Raw genomic sequence first — 18,754 nt, 5'->3', positions numbered from 1 at the left:
ATCATTTATGTGCTGCATGCGAAATGGGGAAGCAGAGTCGTCAAAGTCACCCATCTATAATCAACACAAAAGTTGTTGAACAACTCGAATTACTTCATATCGATTTGTGTGTTCCTTCATCTATCGAAAGCATCGGTGGTAGCAAGTATATTCTTGTTATTGTTGATGACTTTTCACGATTTACATGGGTGTTCTTTCTAAAGCTCAAATCTGAAGCGACTCAAAAGCTGAAAGTGTTTATCAAGCAAATTGAAGTACAACTCAAGAAGGTTGTTCACAACATCAGAAGCGACAATGGTCTCGAATTCAAGAACAGGGAGTTTGAAGAGTTTCTTGCAGAAAAGGGAATTAGTCACAATTTCTCAGCTCCCTACACACCACAACAGAACGGAATAGTCGAAAGACGAAACCGATCTTTGTGTGAAGCTGCCCGAACTATGCTAAGTTTCGCTTCCTTACCTCTTTATTTTTGGGCTGACGCTATTTCGGCTGCTTGTTTTACACAGAACAGGTCCTATCTCAACAAGAGGTTCGCGCTCACTCCATATGAGATACTGAATAACAGAAAGCCAAATGTGAAATTTTTCCATGTGTTCGGCTCAAGGTGTTTCATCATTAATTCTAAAGAACACCGCAACAAGTTTGATGTCAAAGCCGACGAGGGAATATTTCTGGGTTACTCGATCACATCCAAGGCATACAGGGTCCTAAACAAGCGTTCGAGAAAGATTGAAGAGACATACTATGTGACCTTTGATGACAACTATGTCAAGAAGCTACAGGCTAAAGAAGACATCGCTGGGGAAATCTTTCCTCTAAATGGCCAGGTTACAGTCTCGGTTGCCAACTTATTCGAGACATTTCTAGAGCTCTTTGACGAACCGGAGAACGCGTCACTCTCTGAAGCAGGTGCAGCAGACAACAAAGTTGATCACATGAAGCAGATTGTCGAAGATGCTGCAAGAAGAATGCATGAAGAAATATCTACCTCTAACGACTCTCCTTCCAACAACACTCAAGTCGAGGGGGAACCAAGCTCTCAAGTCGAGGGGGAGCAGAGCTCACAAGTCCAGGGGGAGCCAAATTCTACAACTTCAACCGAAGGTCCTTCATCAACCGAAGAGGCCTCAACACCAGGAAGCTCTGAACCACAAGAAACACCTGAACCTCATGTCTTTCAAAGCTCATCAACTGAGGGGGAACATAATGATATGACACTCGGTTACGATAGCCAATCTGAGACAGACGAAATAATTAATGTTGAACTAGACCCAACCTTTTATCCGAATTACCCTCCTCTTATCAAATGGACCAGATACATCCTGTCTCTCAAGTAGTTGGCGATGTTTCTGAAAAGGTTTTGACCCGATGACAACTGAAGGCAAAACAGACTTCCTTATTTTCAAAGGTTGAGTTTTGCATGTTTAACTCATTCGTATAAAAAGTTGAACCAAAGACAGTTAATACTGCCCTAGATCACTCTGATTGGGTTCAAGCAATGCAAGACGAGCTGAACGAATTTGAAAGGAACAAAGTCTGGCGCCTCATTCCAACTCCTCCAGATGCTTCGGTTGTTGGTCTCAAATGGGTATTTAGGAACAAAATGGACAAGGAAGGTAATGTTATACAGAACAAGGCTCGTCTGGTGGTAAAGGGATACTGTCAGGAGGAAGGGATAGACTATGAAGAGACTTTCGCTCCAGTAGCTAGGCTAGAATCTGTTAGAATATTTATGGCTTATGCTGCTCACAAGAACTTTGAGGTTTTCCAAATGGACGTCAAGTGTGCATTTCTCAATGGAGAACTCGAAGAAACTGTGTACGTGGAGCAACCTCCTGGGTTCGTGAATGAGAAGCATCCAAATCATTGCTATATTCTAGATAAAGCTGTGTACGGCCTCAAGCAAGCTTCGAGGGCCTGGTATGAAACGCTGACAAAATATTTAAAGGTGTCTAAATTCAAACAAGGTTCAGTTGACCCAACCTTCTTTCGCAAAAAGGAAGGTAACCACCTTATGATAGTTCAAATTTATGTCGATGACATCATCTTTGGCTCCACGAATCCCAGCTTAACAGCTGAATTCAGAAAGCTGATGGAGACTAAGTTTGAAATGAGCTCAATGGGTCCTATTAACTTTTTCCTTGGTTTAAACATAAGACAGGGACCCGAAGGCATCTTTATTAATCAGGAAGCTTACACGAAGACTCTCCTAGCAAAGTTTGGTATGATGGGAGACACAAAAGTCAAAGTCCCAATGGCATTCGGCACCAAGCTGACCCCATCCCTAGACAAACCGGCTGTCGATATCACACTCTATCGTCAAATGATTGGATCACTGATGTATCTAACTGCTAGCAGACATGATATCATGTTTTCTGTGTGTTATTGTGCTTGATTTCAGGCAAACCCATGCGAACCTCACATGCTTGTAGTGAAGAACATCTTACGATATCTTAAGCGAACCACCTCCTTAGGTCTATGGTATCCATCCAACTCAGGCTTCTTTGTTCAAGCCTATTCTGATGCTGACCATGGAGGATGTGGACTCGACCGTAAAAGCACAACTGGTGGTTGTCAATTTCTTGACGGGAAGTTAGTCAGCTGGCAATCCAAGAAACAAACGTGCGTGTCGCTATCTACTGCCGAAGCGGAATACTTTGCAGCTGCATCCTGCACATCACAAGTGATTTGGATCCAAAGTCAACTTCGAGACTATGGACTCAATATGAAGAAGATCCCACTATATTGTGACTCTGAAAGTGCAATTAGGATCTGTCATAACCTAGTGCAACACTCCAAAACCAAACACATAGCACTGCGGTATCACTACATCAAAGATCACGTGGAAGATGGAAACGTCGAAGTTCACTTCGTAAGAACCACTGATCAACTGGCTGACGTCTTTACAAAAGCTCTTCCTGAAGCATTATTCAATAAAATATTGCAAGGACTAGGTATGATGGAATCAGAGTCAGTACCTCACACTATCTCTCAAACTCAAACGTAAGAACCGAAACCAACCGAACGTTCGGGTTCGGTTCAACTATCTGACTCACTCATTTCTTCAAAGGTAGTTTTTCAATGTTGTATATTTCTTGTACAATTCTGTTTTTCCTCGTGTTAAAAAAAAAAAAAAAAAAAAAAAACTTTTCCTTGTTTGCTTAAATTTCCAGGTTCCTCAAAATTTTATTGAACCGAAACCAACCGAAGGTTCGGGTTCGGTTTTTCAAAATTTTCTAGAACCGAAACCAATCGAAGGTTCGGGTTCGGTTTTTCAGAATTTTCTAGAACCGAAATCAACCGAAGGTTCGGGTTCGGTTTTTCAAAATTTTCATCAACCGAAACCAACTGTATGATCGGGTTCGGTTTTTCATTTGTCAATTTTTCAAGTTGTTTAAAGTTTTTTTTTGTGTTTTGTCTAATTTTTTTTAAGTCTTATATTTTAAAATCTCAAAAACTCCAAAAAAAATTTATTTCTTGTGTGTTTGTGTTCGTTTATGGGGATAAATTTGATGAAATACCTAAGTGTCCCTAGAAGCATGCTGCTGTATGTGTCTCAAGCCTCATAAGATTTTGAATAATGGCCCTCATGACCTGGTATACACAAACCTTGTCTTCCCAATAAGGCCAACTCATTTATTCTAATCGTGAGCTACCTCACTCTTTTCTCACATGAGTTAAGAGTTTCCTACTTGGTCCTTCTTTTCGCAGCAGAGGTACTTCGCTCTCTTACACCATCTCCACATTAATTCTCCACTAAACTCATTCCATCATAGTAACCCTTGAGACTCTCAGAAATTACCACTGAGGTTTATGGTTACATAACATCTGTATTTATGATCTTAGTATTGTGTCACTACGAACTAAGTGAAACCCAAAATTCAACACCTAATGAATTGACGGTGAACAATTAAATTGCTCAAGTTTTCACTACAGAATTGACGAAAGTACCCTATTAAAATCTCCAATTTAATGTGATTCCTATGAAATTGTTTAAACCCAAAACATTTCTTCCCTTGGGATCGTGTTTTTATTTTTCTTTCTGAGATTCTATTTCTTTTCAACCCACTCTTATTTAGCCTAATTAAAAGAAGCCTTTCAACATTTCTTAATAAATGGTTGATCGTAATTTAACGGGAATCCTCTTTTAAACCTTAAGCTCTCTCTTGTCCTGTAACATTAAATGCGCGTGTGGGAATAGTAACGGCTTGTCCCTATGAAACGGCGCTTATTGGGCGGCGTGATCCTAGGAACCTAACACTCTCTCTCCTACGTGATCATCGTACGCCCCAACTATCATCCATAAGAGATTTGAAACGATTTTTCTCTCTCCTATCACCCACTATAAATAGCCCGCTACACCACCTTTTACCTCTTTACAACCTTCAAAATTTCCAGAATGCAAATACTCCCAAACAGTTTCCTGTTCATCATCTTCTTCCCACCTGCATCAATGGCTGACTCCTCTTCAGTTCATGCTACCTCAAAGATCCTTCCCATTCGCCCACAACAATGTCTGGTCATTAATCTTAACCCACCGGCGTACGACTCCTATATGTTGCCGGTCATAGAGTGCTTGAAGTATTCCCAACTTGTTCCGGCTCTTACCAGAATCGAATCGGTGCCGATGGTGGCCCTATCGCAGGTCTACGCGACTGCATATTACGACAAGGCTGTCGACCGGGTGTTTTTCGAGATTGGAGAACACAAAACCTCCGTCTCTCGTCCACCTTTCTGCACCCTGCTAGGATTTGCTACTGACCTTTCCAGAGTTCATCCGGAGTCGATACAGATTGGTTTAAAAAGTCATGCTTGCCACCACAATGGAACGGTTTATTTATAGTCCTTTTCAAGGGCTTGTCGGAGAGAAGTTCAGGATCAGATGGCGCAAGTCGTCTCTTCCTCTCCATCATGTACGAGGTTTACAATGGGATTAACCTGGATTATGGGTTTGTCCTATGGTAACAACTTATTCAAAGCCTCTCCTCTTCATCCCGACACTCTGAGGTCTCGTTGGCCCGATTCTGGATCCTGATCACAAAATGGGCCATGGACAGATTTAATGTTCCCACTGATGAAGGTGCATCGATGTCTTCTGTTGGTACTTTCAATACCAAGAAGATCATCGTCTCAGATGCCTCAAAATTCTCCTTTATTGGCTCTATCCCAGAGTCAATGTACGGTGATGTGCCTTCTGATAGCAGGTTGATTCGGAAGCTCAAGGAGCTAAGGCCATCTGGTCCAAGGGATCTGACCCCGGAAATGCTCAGGTCAATTCACGATGCAGACAAACCGGTGAGCAGGGGAAAAAAGGCAGACAAAGGGAAGCCAACGTCCAAAGCTCCAAAGGGGCCTTCTGCTAAAAAGAGGAAACAACCGAAAGCTGCAAAATCCCCACCACCGAAGAAGAGGAAGACCCAACCGAAGCGAAATCTTGTAATACCCTCTTCTTCGAGTGACTCTGAGGGTGAGAGTTCGGGTTCTGACGACTCTCAAGGGGACGTATCTCCTCAACGAGGCAACACACCACCTCGGTCCCCTACCCCAGAGATGGAACTACCAATTTCCCCAATTCCTTCCCCTCCACCAATCTTTATAACTACAACCGAATCACCACATGTAACCGAACCTCCTCAACCCAAAACACAAACAACCGAAACTACCCATACTCAACCACCAACCAAAATTATACCATCACCCACTCAACCTGATCCTACCAAACCCACAACACCCCCAACCTCTCCACCTCCCTCATCTCCTGAAAATGCATCTGAGGGCGAAAACCCTTATCTTGGGGGAGAAAACATGATCTTTGATTCGGTCTACTATAGTCCGTTTCAAGTTCAAAGTGACGAGGAGGATGATGCTCCAGTAACCAAGAAGCATCTCAAAGAGCTCAACGAGAAGATTGACCTACTTCTCGCCTCCTCTTCCAACCAGCAGTCCTCTCTGTCTGAAGCTGCCCTTCAGAAGATTGTTGATGCCTTCTCCAGGGCTCAACATGATTCGATGGCCTCAGCAACTGCTGCGATTGAAGCCTCTACCAGAGCCTGTGAGGCTGCGACCGAAAAAGTCGATAAACTATTTTCTGATGCCTCTACCCTGCTGTAGTCCTTGCAGGAAAGTGCAGATGCCACAAAGACATCTTTGGAACCAATTGTCCAACAATTAGCCAACTTTGTCTCATCGGAGTTGCCTTCGTTCGCTACTCTACGCCAAACCATACGCGACGACAACTCGGCCTTTAGTGCCTCCATTGATGCTCGCCTCGCCAAGCTACAAGAGGATCTGGCAACCGAGCGTTCGTTAATGGATGATCTGGCAACCAAAACAACCGCACTTGAGGTCAAGACAACTCAACTCTCTCAATCCCAACAACAACTGGAAGATCTTCGATCTGAACGGGAGGTGGTCAAGACGTGTGTTTCGGATGTTCACGCTGTTATATCCAATATCCTGGAAGCACACGATCCCATCTTAAACTTTTCGGTGAGGCGTTCCCTTGCTGAAAAGCTCTCTCCAGCCATCGATCTTCTTAACAAAGTAGAAGGGCTCCCGAGTTTCGTGTCCATTCCGAAACAAGGGGGAGATGAGAGGACAGGATCAAAACCACCTCCTTCCTCCAAAGCTACTCACACGACCGAACCATCTCCGACTGGTCATGCTTTAGGCTCGGGTGTGAAGGACAAAGGCAAAAACATAGCTGAGGATGAAGATGAAGAAGGCGACAAGGAGACCATTGCTGACATTTTAAAACGAAAGAACAGTCGCAAGGTTGATGAAGATGCCAGTCGTGTGGCGCGAGAGGCTGCTGAAGCCGAACGCAAACAAAAAGAAGCCCACGATCTCCTTGAGAGCCGAAAAACTCTCTTCACTGCCTGGACCAGGGAACGTTTAATCAAAGAGGCCATTGAAACTCCCAGCATCTTATGGCTCGAGCCGGTTATATCGTTCGACTGCAACAACACTGTTGATTCACAGTTCGATATGCCGCTGACTCGAAAGGCGTTCATCTTCCACGTCTTCTCTAACATCTTTGAAGTCCCTCACCCGAACGCTGAGCTTGACAGAGAGCTCATTGACTTCTATCTGGCGGCTGCTCGTCCTCAATTCCTTACTTGGAGCGCCCAGAAGATTGTAAACGTTCGGGTGCTGAACCCTTATACTGAGGGACGTTTTATAAATGTTCGATTCAAGTTGATTCGGGGATCTGCAAGAACTGCTCATCTTATCTCCCTGGCAGATCTACCGAATCTAAATCCTCATGATTGGATTGTCCTGTATAATATCCTTTTGACTAATGAAGCTGAATATGGTCCCATTCTAGACCATGTCAAAAGGATGTTAATCTGTTACATCATGGAGGTTGCCCTAATGGATCAGGAGGTCGCCACAGTCTTCAAGAAGAAACCCAAAATTGGTCCTGTGGGATCGGCCAGTGATCTCAATCAAATGCTACTGGGCAGGATCGACCCGAGACACAACACGGTTATGTTCACTAGAGCGGAAGGATAGAAATGTCTCTTCGCTTTAGCTGACAAGCATCTTTACACCACAACCTGTTTGGAGCATGTGCTGTTCATTGTCAAACGGTGTAAAGAGAACTCGGCCGATGATGTCAAGTATTTTGAAGATATGATTAACTGGTACATCCGGTTTAGACAGACCATTCTTTCCATCACCAAATGTCTGTTTAGTACCGTGAAGAAGGTACCTGCTTCAGCTGCTGGCCCAAGTAACTAGTGAAGGTCTTGCTCCAAATTGACGCAAAGGGGGAGATTGTTGAGCGAGGGACTATTTTTGAAGATTGCGTCTTTTGGGCTCGTTTAGCATAAGGCTTTTTGTATTCCGGTTTGGGCCTGTCCAACCGTGAACCTTTTATGTTTTGTATATAAGTTTACACTTGCATGCATATTAGGTTAAGGTTTTTAGAGATCTGAGAATAGCGATACATCTGACGATAACAGGTTTCTTTGATCATTCTTGTAACCTTCCAATCCTCTACAGTTGATGTTCTTAATCGAGCTCTTCTGAGGATTTTGTTTAATCATTCAACACGTTTGATTCCATCTTGTCTTGTTCTTATTATTGTGTTTATATCACTTTTGTTTACTTACTTGTTCAAGATCTAATCGATCTTTATAGATTAAAGGTTAGATTAATCTCATCAGAGACAATCCCACATTCCCTTAGATAGTCGAGGAACTCTGAACTAAGATACTTACCACCCCGATCGGATCGAAGCATCTTAATGTTCCTGCCCAATTGATTCTCGACTTCCTGTTTAAATTCCTTAAACTTCTCGAAAGTCTCTGACTTATGCTTGATTAAGTAGACATATCCATATCTACTGTAATCATCAGTAAAAGTCAAATAATAACGATTAGCATCCCTTGTGGCATGTTTGAATGGTCCACACACATCCGTGTGTATCAGGTCCAACAAACCTTCACCCCTTTCACACGAGCCTGTGAAGGGTGACTTTGTCATTTTTCCAGGTAAGCATGATTCACAACTATCATTTTACTTTAGGTCAAACGACTCCAAGACTCCATCCTTTTGGAGTTGGCCTATGCGTTTCTTGCTTATATGTCCAAGACGACAATGCCATAATGATGCTTTATCCAAGTTATTATTATTAGTAGAATCAATACACAAAACATCATTTCCTAAGTTATCTACAACAGACACAGCTTCATACACACCATCACAAGGTAATGCTTTAAAATAAAGAACATTATTAAAGAAAGCATCAATAGAACCAACTTCATTATTAAACGAAAAGGTAAACCCTTATTTGTACAAAGCATGAAAGGAAATAATATTTCTTGCCATTCCTGGCGAGTAAAATCACTTATTCAAATCTAACCTAAACCCACTACCTAGCGATAAAGTATAAACTCCAATCTTGGCGACAGGGGAAGCTTTCCTGTTCCCCATGATCAAGTTTATTCTTCCTTGCTCCACATCCTCACTTCTTCTTAGTCCCTGCAAGTCACAACAAATATGAATATCACAACCGGTATCAAGGACCCAAGATTTCGAATGGGGTGAGTTATTAGAAATGATAGTGTAAATACCTGCATGGTTGGGTTTGACTTTCCCATCCTTCACATCCTGCTGGTACTTTGGGCAGTTCCGCTTCCAATGAGCTTTTTCATGGCAATAGAAGCATTCAGCCTCTTTTGGGTCAAAAGAAGGAGTAATGAAACCTTTCTTGGTTCCACTTGAAGAAGAGCCATCAAGGGTCCGAGCCTTGGTACCCTTCGAAGATCTCTTTCTCTTCCTCCCTTGACTTTTCCCGATTCCCAAAACCGGAGTTGAGTTTAGAGTAGGAGTGATAGCAACCGACTTCCCCTTAAGACCTGTTTCTGCAGTCTTGAGAAGTCCCTGAAGTTTGCTGAGAGTGACCTCTTCCTTATTCATGTGATATGTCATGCGGAATTGATCATAGCACGATGGTAGGGAGCGCAAAATTATATCTATTGCTAGCTCCTCAGGGAGGTTCACATTAAGTTTCAGCAATCGATCCACATACCTTTGCATTTTCTGCATGTGGCTCGTGACGGAATCCCCGTCCTTCATCATGGTTGTTATCATGGAGCAGATGATTTCGAACCTCTCTTGTCGTGCACTTTGATGGTATCTTTCCATCAAATCTTGGTGCATTTCATAAGGGTAGAAATCCTCATAGGACTTTTGGAGTTCTGCTGTCATTATGGCCATCATGATGCATGCTACTTTCGTAGCATCCCTTTCATGTGCCTGAAAGTCAGCGATCTCTTGAGGAGTTGCAGTGGTCTCATCAATCTCCTTAAGCTCCTTGTCAAGGACATATTCTTTGTCCTCATAGCGGGTAATCATCCTGATGTTTCTGATCCATTCATTGAAGTTGGATCCATCAAAGGTGACTTTCCCACACAAACTCATAAGAGTAAAGGAGCCATTAGGATTCGAGCCAGAAGCATTATTTGAAGACATCTGAAAGAGGAGAACAAGTTTAGTATAGATTTAAGAGAGTCCTTAATAATACACCCAAATGTAATATTAAGGCTAGGATCCAATCACAATATAATATAACTTAGAAGAGGTATGTCGTAATCTAAGCTATACCATATTTGAAAGGTAGGTGAATGACGATTCACCAATTTCCACCACGAAAACCGAAATATTAGATATTAGGTTTTATTGGTTTTTAGAAATTCCTAGATTCTTTGAGATTCAATGAACTTTTCAAAGGCATGTTTCAATCTCGAGAGTGCCCTCCAAGTTTTGTGACTGGGATACCGAGGATCACAAAACGAGGTGTGAAGTAACCATGCAAATCACTTGGTACCCTTAAAGTTTATTACTCAATCGATGTGCCGGTAAACCACACACGCTCCACCGATACTATAATAAACCTTAAGTCACCCTTTACCTACCTTGTTAAGTCCAAGTTAGTGTGCCGGTTAACCACACACACTCCACTAACAACTTAGACAAAGTGTAAAGTGTAATTTCATGGATTAGCACCTTATTCACATTTTCCTAAAGTAACTAAGATTGGGAATTTAATAAAACATTTAGTTACTTTATAATATTCATCATACTTTGAATGAGAGTTTATAAGTCCTTGTCTTACCCGTTCGGCTAACGACCCTTCACCAGTCAAGCAAGCGGTGGGTGAGAGTAGACACCCATTAAGTCACCATTTTCTAGGCAACAACCTTATATCCACCTTATAGACCGTCTTTGTGAATGAGGCGTACTAGCGGTAAGACGACTTTATTCTTATACATATATATATTATTAAATCATCATAATATAAGTATAAGGGTTGAATTTTAACTTTTAAAATTCTAGGGGTTGGAACTTAAAGTTTTAACTTAACTTTTCTTGTTCCAAAACTTGAGGGCAAGTTTTGTAACTTTCAAAACTTTTCATTTCTTGTAACTTATGAGTTTAATAGAGTAATAAAATGAAGACTCTTCATTTTTCTAACTCTTGTGTTTGTTTTAATGGTTTTAATTCAAGTGTGACTCTTGGTTTTCCATAACTTGAGGACAAGTTATGGACTCCATTAAAACACATTATGATCAAGAATTAATCTACCACATAGGTTACAAATAATTCCTATGATCATCTACAACATCATAAGAACAAGAACATGAATATGAACACAATCAAAAATTACATTTAAAACTTTGTAATTTTGATAACTAGTTGTTGTGAATGAATTAGAAAGAACATTACACCATCAAAACAAGTTTTCAAGTACCAAAACAGTTTAGGGTAATGTTTCTAGTCCATTTCCAGCAACTAAAATCGAAATTCTGCAATCAGTCGATCCTACTCGCCGAGTGCATGAATTTACTCGTCGAGTTGGTTGAAGATACACGTGAACTCGCCGAGTCCCCCCTATAGACTCGACGAGTCCACTCGTAGACAGCAAGATTTTCGACTTTTTTTTCAACTTTTAAGCACAAATAAAAAGCAAACAAGCCTAGGCTCTGATACCACTGATGGGTTTTGAGCATTCTAACACTTCCTAAGTGTACATGCAACCCTAATAACCTTTGATCTATGTTTGTCTAATTATCATGCAAAGTTGAATTCCAAGGTTATATTCCTATCTAGCATACATGGGGAACAATTTTAACTTAAAGTATAGATAGAATAACTTACCTTGTTGTTGTTTGTGTTCCTTGAAACCTTGTGAGCCTAGCACCCCAAGTGTGATGCCTCAAATGATTCACACAACACCAAATGCTCTTGGAAGAACTTATGAGAGAACACACACTTCTCAAAAATCGTCCAAGCCCTCTTGTTTCTTAGTGTTTCCGATTTTAGGTGGAGAACATGTTTCTTATATAGTGTTGACACATCTAGGATTAAACCCTAATGTGTCATGACTCTTCATTTCCATGACCCATGGGTTTGTAACTCCCATGGAGCATCCATGGAGCATCCTATGGGTGGAACCCAACTTGATAATCCATGGAGCCTCTTAGCCCACTATACAAGATATGGATGATTTACATAATCAACCCATATATTTAATTAGTTATCTTTTGATCCCATAATTAATTCTAAATTAATTCTTGATCAAACTAATTAAATAATATTATTAATATATTAGAACTTATAATATATTAATAATCTCCAAGTGTTATTTCTCTCATTTAGTCTATCCAATTGCACGGTGCCATGCAACCCAAATAGACCATGCCGGGTCGGGTCAAGTACATACCAGAAATAGTTATGGACTTAGACACCTTATCCAACAAGTGTTTCTAGTCTTATACCATGTAAGTTCTGGTATACTTAGTTCACTAAAAACAAGGGCTCTGATACCAATCTATCACACTTCGAAACCGAAGGCGGAAACGTTCACAGGGCAGAGTTGACTTCATGTTAAGTATCCCAACCAATGTACATAGTAAGCAAAGTAAACAACCATTACATTACATATTAGAATTTACATTTGTTCAAAAGTAAAGTGTTATAAGTGTTATACATATGTATCATATGAACAAAAGTAAAGACGAGTCTTCTACGAACTCCATCTTCGCCAAAAGGATCACTGGGTACCTGTCTAATGCGGACCTGATAATACAAGCAGTTTAAAAATCAGCATAAAGCTGGTGAGTTCATAAGCGTTTTATTTTCATAAAATAGACATGTTTCCTTTAGTTTTCTGCAAAGTTGTTGTCCAAGAAAATCCCATATTTTCTTATAAAAACAGTTTAGTTTAAAGTTCTGAAGTTCCGTTATATATATAACAGTGTATAGTTTAATACATAAAACTATATATTGAAAAACCACTGGGAATTACCATCCAGTACAACAGTAGATATTTTTAATACGTAAAAATATTGATTGAAAACCATGGGAATACTATCCCGTACTAGATATAAAACAGTTTTAATACACAAAACTATAGATTGAAAGACATGGGAATACTATCCCGTGCTGGATATAGATTGAAACCCATGGGAATACCATCCCGTACTAGATATAGATTCAAAACCATGGGATTACCATCCTGTACTAGATATAGATTCAAAACCATGAGATTACCATCCCGTACTAGATATAGATTAAAAACCATGGGACTACCATCCTGTACTAGATATAAGAACTACAGTTAGAAAATAGATATCAAATCAAATTCGTGAATAAACTTATATTAATATGTAATGTGAGTCGGGTAACAATGCTAATGCGACACCGAGACCTCCTTAACGTTCGCCAGATGTTGGACGAATTCTAGAATGTGTCACCCTACACGTGCCCGCCTAACTGTAGCTAGCAGTTTAGGTGTGGGATTGTCAGTCCTAAATAGATCTATTCACAAATTCCACGCTCTACCTCCAGGAGACTCTGGTTACACTTCCGGGGAGGATTTACTGATAACCCAAAGGGTTTAAAATGACGAATCTCACAAGCTAGTATCAAATTATCCACGGTGTTCTCAAACGTTATCAAACATACTAATCGTTTTGAAACATAATACAATATAAACACTTTAATACAATGAAATTATCTAGCAATATACTCTAAATTAAACTGAGATAAACTGAATCAAACATGGTTTATCTATTCACTTTACATAAATTTGTGCTCATAAAACAAGAACTAAAGATCCTAAATTATTCCCATAATAATTTGATTGATTTGATTGCTTCCTTTACAGTAATTGAAATCCCTGTATTTATATTCAAATAAACATCCCTTATGCTCCGCATAATACATAAGGGGTAAAGATATCTAAAAGTTAGCCAGATATTTATAGAAATACATCAGTTTTATGTTTTGAAAATATTTATGATTTGCTTGTATTCCACCCCCCCCCCTTTAAATCATTAAAAAAACACGGAAAAAGGTGTTGGGGTATGAACTCACCAGTCGGGAAACGAGTCGCTTTGGATGTTAAGTGTCAGTTTGGGCTTGATAATGCACAAGGTTCCTATGTAATATGGAATGATACATAAATGTATCTAATTAGACTTTAATTCACTAATTAGATGTGATTATACACTCCAAAACGCGAAAACACTTCAAATCCAGTGTTTGGAGTGACCTGGGTGGCATCTACGAACGTATAGGGCATATATAATGAATTTCCTCTTCAAGAGTAAACTCCTTAGGGAGTTTACGGTCCTAAGACAATGTCCACGTGAGTTCATGGCCGTCAACCATCAAAGGGAGTTTATGGCCCTAAACTAGAAGTTTACGATCGTAAGCTCCTATACCTTACTTCTCTTAATCACTTGGTGGGCTTAGATGAATCACATGTGATTCAAACTAATTATACAAGCCTTAAAATGGATTTATGGCATTATTTGGCTAATGTATAGGAGTTTACGGCCCAGGAACCTGTCATTGGGGTGGTTTACGGTTGTAAGCTCCTCTGCAGGTTGTTTTCATCTTGTTTAAGGCCCCTAAAGCGATTGTGGTTTCTTCTAGACTTTAATCCATGGCTTAGGAAGTGTTTAAATGGCATTTTAACACCTTAAAAGGAGTTTGGTGTCCATGCTATGGAGTTTATGGCCCAAGCATGTTCTTCGGCAGTAAAGTCATGTTTACTCCCCAAATGTTGAGGTCAAGGTGTTCCAAGTCCATTCCATTAAGTCCTTAGGTCATTTCTAAGCTCCACGAGTGGTTTAAGAGGGTTTTTAGGCTCCAAAACCCATTTTATATGTGTTCACGGTCCATGAATGTTCCAGGGCCGTAAATACATGTTTATGGTCCGAAATCATACTTTGAACACAGATTTGGAAGCTAAAAATGTTATACTACGAGTTAAGATGGTTACCTTGATGATTTGGGGCTTGAATTCAATGATTTTTGGACCGAGAATTGAGTTGTAGAGAGAGAGAGAGAGAGAGTAGTGAGAGAGGGTGCAAAAGCTTCAAATGGAAGCCTTTTGAACTTTATATATGGTTTAAATTTTGGACACGGTGGAATTCTACCCGATACTGACTTTATACGATGCGTTTGGTCACACCCGATTAAGTTGTCGTAACCCGATATGGTTGAAACTAAAAATTTTCCAATTATTAAATTGGGGTGTTATCATGAGTTTCTAATGTGTTTGGATAGCCATTAAGTCATAATAGAAGTGTCAGAATTAATGACTTAATTTAATAACATAAACGGAAATAATTTGAAAACAACGAATTTATTTATGGAACGGGTTACAATAACGGAATGAACTTCGGGTTGTCACATACACACACACACACAAATATATATATATATATATATATATATATATATATATATATATATATATGTATATATATATATATTATTAAACTTATAATATTATAAAGTATAATGGTTGGATTTTAACTTTTGTAATAGTATGGGCTGGAACTAAAGTTTTAATATGACTTTACTTGTTCCAAAACATGAGGGCAAGTTTTGTACATTTTAAAAAATTTTCATTTCTCATAACTTATGAATTTAATTGAGTATTAAAATTGAAGACACTTCATTTTTATAACTCTTGTTTTCTTTTAATGGCTAAAATAAAAGTGTGACTTTTGGTTTTCCAAAACTTGAGGACAAGTTATGGACACCATTAAAACACATTATGATCATGAATTAAACAGCGAAATAGGTTATAAAGAATTCCTATGATCATCTAATCTTCATAAGTTCAAGAAGATGAATATGAACAATTTCAAGAATCATAAATTACACTTAAAAAACTTGTAATTTTGATATTGTCATTGTAAATGGATTAGCATAAATATTACACCAACTGAAATAAGTTTTAAAACACCAAAACAGTTTAGGGTAATGTTTCTACTCCATTTCCATCAACAAAAGTCGAAAATCTGCATTCTGAGGCTCCTACTCATCGAGTGCATGAACCTACTCAGCGAGTAGGATGAATTTACACATGAAATCGACGAGTCCCCCCATGTACTCGGAGATTTCAGCAAGCAGATCGCAAAATATCGACTTTTTCAACAATTTTGCAAAAATTACAAACAAACAAGCCTAGGCTCTGATACCACTGATGGGTTTTGAGCATTCTAACACTTCCTAAGTGTACATGCAACCCTAATAACCATGGATCTATGTTTGTCTAATTATCATGCAAAGTTGATTTCCAAGGTTATGATCCTATCTAGCATACATGGGGAACAATTTTAACTTGAATAAAAGATAGAACTACATTCCGTGTTGTTGATTTTGAGCCTTGAAACCTTGTGAGCCTAGCACCCCAATTGTGATGCCTCAAATGCTTCACACAACACCAAATGCTACGGAGTAAACTTGGAGAGAAAGTATAACACTCTAAAAATCGGCTCTAGCCCTCAAGCATGTATGTGTAGCCGATTTTGGGAGAAACGTGAGCTTTATATAGTGTTGACACATCTAGGGTTACACCATGTAAACCTAAATGTGTCATGACTCTTCATTTCCATGACCCATGGGTTTGTAAGTCCCATGGAGCCTCCATGGAGCATCCAATGGGTTTAACCCAACTTGATTATCCATGAAGCCTCTTAGCCCAATATACAAGTTATGGATGATTTACATAATCAAGCCATATATTTAATTAGTTATCTTTTGATTAGTTAATTAGTTTTAGATTAATTCTTAACCAATCTAATTAAATAATATTGTTAATATATTAGCAATTATAATATATTAATAAAGCACAAGTGTTATTTCTCTCATTTAGTCTATCCAATTGCATGGGGTCATGCAACCCAAATGGACCATGCCGAGTCGAGTCAAGTACATACTAGAAATAGTTATGGACTTAGATCCCTTATCCAACACAAGTAGGGTTTGAAGAGAGAAAACTAGAAATTAGAGTGGATAAGGGGTCAGATTCCTTTGTTTGTCCGGGACAGTCAGGGTCTCTTGACCTAATGTGGCCAAGTGTGGGTTCCAACATCTAGAGGAGTGAGGTAGAAAATATTGGAAGAGGCACACAGGTCCATGTTCTTTATACATCCAGTGGCTACAAAAATGTATAGAGATTTGAGACTGAGTTACTGGTGGCTCTACATGAAGTGGGAGATCGCATGGTTTGTGGATTGGTGTTTGACCTGCCAGAAGGTCAACGCCGATCATCAGCAGCCTCATGTCATGGTTAAGTCGCTACCTATTCCCATGTAGTAATGGGAAGAGATCACCATGGACTTCATCACCAAGTTATCAAGGACGGCGAGGGGTGTACATGTCAAATGGGTTATTATGGATAGATTGAAGAAGAGTGCCCACTTTATTTCGATCTCTAAGAGCATCTCCACGGTGAAATTAGTGGCTATTTATGTACGACACGTGGTGGTTAGGCACAGGGTGCCAGTGACGGTAGTCTCCGACCGGGATGTTCGATTGACATCTAGATTCTGGAAGAAGTTCCACCAGAAACTGGGCACTCAGTTGCATTTCGATATGGCATACTACCCTCAGACAGATGGCCTGAGCGAGGGGGTGATCCATACACTCGAGGATATGCTTCGGGCGTGCATGTTGAATTTTTATAGGATGTTGGGATACATACCTCCCATTAGTAAGGTTTTCGTATAACAATAGCTATCATGCTAATATAGACAGACTACTGTTTGAAATGTTGTACGGTCGTAGGTATAGGACCCCAGTTTCTTGGGGCGAGCTTGGAAAACGAATCATGGGGAGCACCGAGGTTGTGCTCGAGACTACCGGGTTGATTCATTAGAAAAGTTATGCTGATCGGTGTTGATCGGATCTTGAGTTCCAGGTGGGAAGCTTTGTGTTATTGAAAGTGTCGCTGTGGAAAGGAGTAATCAAGTTCCGGAAGAGGGTTAAGTTAGGGCTGAAGAGTTTCCCGAAGAGTTATCGAGGGTGCCTATGGAGAGGCGGGTAGAGTTTCGTATTGATTTGGTACCGGGTGCTGCTCCGATAGACAAAGCACCGTACCGCCTGGCTTCGCCTGAGATACAAGAGCTATCTATGTGGCTTCTGGAGCTGCTAGACCGAGGGTTAATCCATCTGAGCAGTTCCCCGTGGGGAGCACCTATCCTGTTCGTGAAAAAGAAGGACGGATCACAAGGGATGTGTACTGACTATCGGGAGCTGAACAAGTTAACAGTGAAAAACTGTTATCTGCTTCTGAGGGTCAATGATTTGTTCGATTAGTTACAGGGTGCATCTTGGTTTTCCAAGATTGATCTCCATTTGGGGTACCATCAGTTGAGGATTTAGGATGAGGATATACAGAAGATAGCTTTTAGGACTCGATACGGGCACTATAAGTTTGTGATGATGTCATTCAGGCTTACCAATGCCCCAACAACATTCATGGATCTCATGAACAGGGTGTGTAGACCGATGCTGGATTGATCGATGATTATTTTCATTGATGACATCCTGGTCTATTCTAAGACCAATGAGAAGCACAAGCAACATCTGAAGGAGGTACTTGAGACACTGAAGATGGAAAGGCTATATACCAACTTCTTGAAGTGTGATTTCAGGTTACGAGAAGTGTAGTTTTTGGGGCACATGATCAACCAAAATGGTATATCTGTTGATCCAGCCAAGGTTGAGGCGGTGATTCGGTGGGATGTGCTAAAGAATGCATTTGAGATCCGTAGATTCTTGGGTTTAGCAGGAAATTATCGGAGATTCATCCAGGATTTCTCCAAGATCGATGTACCATTGACTCGTTTGATCAAGAAGAATGTGACTTTCCGGTGGGGCCCCAACCAGCAGTCGGCTTTCGAGACCTTGAAGAGGAGATTATGTGAGTCCCCGATTC

The sequence above is a fragment of the Lactuca saligna genome, chromosome 8, assembly GCF_052625555.1.
Source record: "Lactuca saligna cultivar CGN05327 chromosome 8, ASM5262555v1, whole genome shotgun sequence".
NCBI classification, from domain to species: domain Eukaryota; kingdom Viridiplantae; phylum Streptophyta; class Magnoliopsida; order Asterales; family Asteraceae; genus Lactuca; species Lactuca saligna.
The sequence above is the reverse complement of the archived record's forward strand: the minus strand, read 5'-3'. Positions refer to the sequence as shown.